The sequence below is a fragment of the Chrysochloris asiatica genome, unplaced genomic scaffold, assembly GCF_000296735.1.
Source record: "Chrysochloris asiatica unplaced genomic scaffold, ChrAsi1.0 scaffold00029, whole genome shotgun sequence".
NCBI classification, from domain to species: domain Eukaryota; kingdom Metazoa; phylum Chordata; class Mammalia; order Afrosoricida; family Chrysochloridae; genus Chrysochloris; species Chrysochloris asiatica.
The window spans coordinates 17,439,248-17,443,091 of NW_006408547.1; the positions used below are offsets into that span (position 1 = coordinate 17,439,248).

General features: G+C 46.7%; 1 pseudogene; it reads right to left on the reverse strand.

Annotated features, from left to right (window-relative positions):
• Nucleotides 1-755: 755 nt before the first annotated feature.
• Nucleotides 756-2,844, reverse strand: LOC102827975 (annotated as a pseudogene).
• Between the last annotated feature and the right edge of the window lie 1,000 nt (nt 2,845-3,844).

Below are 3,844 nucleotides of genomic sequence, written 5' to 3' on the forward strand. Positions count from 1 at the left end.
AACCTTGCCATTAGCAGTCCAGTGCTTATCCTACTGGTAAATGTGAATCCAATCTTCTGTGTAAATATTCATGTTAAACATCTGAAAATATTATTAAAGGAAAAAGAAAAAAAAATTTATAGTTTGGGAAAGTGGTATAATGCATATTGGAAAAATCCGTAAGAGGTCTAGGATTTTGCTGAAGAAAGATGAAAAACCTTCTGATTGAAAAAATAGAAGTAGCGGTTTGATCATTTGATGTTATTATCAACTATGGACTGTTGTTGTTATGTGCCATGGAGTCGGGTCCGACTCACAGCGACCCTATACAGGGTTTCCGTGGCTGTAAATCTTTATGGAAGCAGAAAGCCTCATCTTTCTCCTGTGGAACACCTGGTAGTTTCGAACTGCTGACCCTGAGGTTCACAGCCCGATTCGTAACCACTACGCTAACAGAGCTCCTTAGAGTACTTAAAAATATTGCCAAAATTATTGGAAAAGGAATCTGCTAGGGGCTTAAGACCAAATTAATTTTTTTATTATTTTTATTTTATAAATACACGTTTGGTGAGCGAGGGGACAGAAGGCAGAGAAGGCGCTATCAACAGCTGGTATAGGTATAGACTGGCAGCTTTCTGGGGTTGGTAACACTTGGTTGGTGGGTAAGAGCCCGCAGAGGGTCTTGTGTGGGGTTGGGGAGGCCCAGATATCCAGAGGCTCCCTGGTCCGAGGTTTCTGGGTGACGGTGGTGGAGGCAGCTCTGGGCACAGCTCACATCACTCAGGGCCTTTATGAGCAAACTCAGGCAGCACAAAAGCGGTCGAGTGCATGTCGGCGTTGTTGTATCGCAGCTGCCTCTACTCCACCTGAGTCTGGGTCAGCAGCTGCACAGGCTCCCGGAAGTTTGTGATGGAGTTCTTACTGTACAGCATGAAGCCGATCTGGCCACCGGGGTAGGTGGGAATGGTGCAGTAGGCGTAGGCCACCACCACCGGGAAGAGCGATTTTCAGAACTGCCGCTCTCCTTGATAAGGTCCAGGTGCAGCCACTGGCACTTGCCTTGGCAGCCGAGAATGCAGTCCTCCTTGAGGGCGGTCTTCATGAGCTGTTAATAGGAGTCCTTGAAGAGGCTCTCAGCAGGGCCCATGGGGTCTGAGGAGTCAGTGATGATAACATCGAAGGCATCCTGGTTCTGTTTCATAAACTCAAAACCGTCTCCCACGTGGAGGGTCAGCTTTGAGCTGGAGTAGCCAACAGCCATACTTGGCAGGAACTTCTTAGAGACTTGAATGACATCCTCATCAATTTCACACTGGACCACAGCCTCCACGGAGGGGTGCTTCAGCACTTCCCGCAGGACACCCCCGTCCCTGCCTCCAATGATCAGCACCTTGCGTGGATTGGGGTGGCTGCAGAGGGGCAGGTTGGCAATCATTTCTTTTTTTTTTTTCTTAAATGTTTTATTGTGAATTATGTGATAGTTTACATGGGAGATCATTAGTTTTACATTCATTCTATATAGTCTCATTGCCATGGTTACAATCCCCTCCATGCAATCCTTCCCCTTACCCCCCAGGTCTTCAGCACACAGTCACTCTCCCTCTCTAGATCTAAAGTCTCCAGCTGCTCCATCGCTCCACCTCATCATCTCTGGCTCCATTTCAGGCATCACTGCTTCTCTGGGTAGGGTCCTGCTCTCTGCTCTTCTCCCTTGATGGTCCTAGGGACCTCCGCTCCTAGACTGAAAAGTTCATCACTCCCCTCCTTGCTATAAAACGTCTACCTTTACATTTCTGACCCTCACAATCAGTCCTGATAACAATTATTCACTACTGTATCACAAGAGACCCATCTCCATTTCATTGCATCAGCCCCGCCTAGCCTAGTTAGATTGAACACTACTCACTGGAGATTCTACCTTCCTCCAGGCCCTCTGGATCTAGGTTCCCTTTTGAAAGCTTGTAAGCTAGTCACTTCTTGCCTTTGTAGCCCCCCGCCCCCCATTTTGGGTAGCCAATGTCCAAGATGCCAATCCCTGTCTACTCTGTGTGTGGAGGGGGTGGGAATGATTCTTGCTATAAGGACTTGTTCCCTCTTTTGAGCTACTGCTTCCATAGGTGTAGGTCAAGTTCATCAAATTGTATGAGAATACTTTTATTATTTTTTTTCCCTCTTCTTTTTACTTCTGGTTGAGCTCTGATCATCCAGTCACTGAAGCCAGGATAAGTGGGTATTATCTGCAGGTGTGGGTGTTCTTATGCATATGCCCTCTCTTCTTATCAGCTGGATGCTTCAGTCTCCACTCTAGTCCTCTGTGGCTATGACACTGACTCTGGACCCAAGAGTCCCCAGGTCTTGCCACACTGCTGGCCAACCAGGTCTTCACCAGGGTTCACAGGAGTCTATTGAACGTTGTAGGGCTTAGCTCACCGCTTCATTGCTGTTTTTCCCTCACTTCCCCTTATCGGTGTCGAGCGTGGTCACCAATCACAGTGTATTCCCATTGAGTCTTAGTCTTGGAAGGGGTTTGCACTGAGGGGACCTGACCACTTGCTTTGATGTTTCCTGTAGGTCTTTCTTTCAAGAAGTATCTTCTGTTCTTCTAGCCACTCCAGGTTGGTCTGCTTGGCAATCATTTCTTGATAGGAGAACTTGTCCCTGTCTGTGCACTGGGTGACGCTGTCCAATACCAGCACATTGCCGTAGGTTTTACTGCGGAAGACAAGGATGTCCTGGTACCGCGAGCACTGATGGTGCAGCAGCTGCTCCACTTGCAGCGACAAGGCCGGGCCTCAGGCTGCAGGTCTCACAGAACCAGCCCTCACGGGTGGCGTCCGGGCAGGGGGTGGCGGGGTCGGGATCCATGGCGGGCAGGCGGCACGGGGAGTGGGCCCAGGACTGCAGGCCGCGCGGAAACGGGACCAGCTGCGCCCCGCCGCCCGCGCGGAAACTTAACTCTGGCGGCCAAGACCAAATTAATTTTCAGGTGATTTCAAAAAGGAAAATAAAAATTACCTTCAATTAACACACCTTTAGAGTTGTGAAAAGAAAATATCAACTATCTGTCTTGTCAGTTTGTAGTGTTGTGGTGGCTTGTACGTTTCTATGCTGTGGGACGCCATGCCGCCATATTTCAAATACCATCAGAATCACCCATGGTGGGCAGGTTTTAGCAGAGCTTTTAGAAAGAGAGGCCTAGTGATCTACTTCTGAAAATTAACCAGTGAAAACCCTGTGCATCACACAGAATATTACTCAGTAAAGTGCTGGAAGATGAGACCCCAGGTTAGAAGGCACGACACAATGGTAGCAACAGTAGACTCAAACATGCTAAGGATTATAAAGATGGTACAAACCAGGCATTTCATTCTGTTACGCACAATGTCATCATCAGTTGGAACCGACTCATGGCAATGAACCAGAAAAAAGAAACATAAGGCCCTCAAGAAAATATACTATAAACAGAGGTGATATTCAAAATATTTAACAACTTCTTTAGCACAAGTCTTGGACACTTAGCTGGGAGGCTAGTCAGCACACCACACAGGCCCATACCTGTCTATTATGAGTCTACCTGGATGCGTTGCAGAATGTACGTTTACCATGAATCACAAGTCTAAAAATCATAAAGGACCTCAATGCATCAATTGTTCCATACCTGGTGTTATAGGAAAGTAAGGAGTTATTAACTTTATTTGCCCCATGAAGCAATTGTGTATGAGAAGTATGAAGATATTTGTTCAACCATCACAGACAACTAACTGTAGAACAAAATCTATAAGCCAGATAAGCTTTCTTCTAGTATGATTTATTATTAATTTTGCTTTGTTGTAGTGTGGCATATTTGAAGCTCAGTATTTTTTTC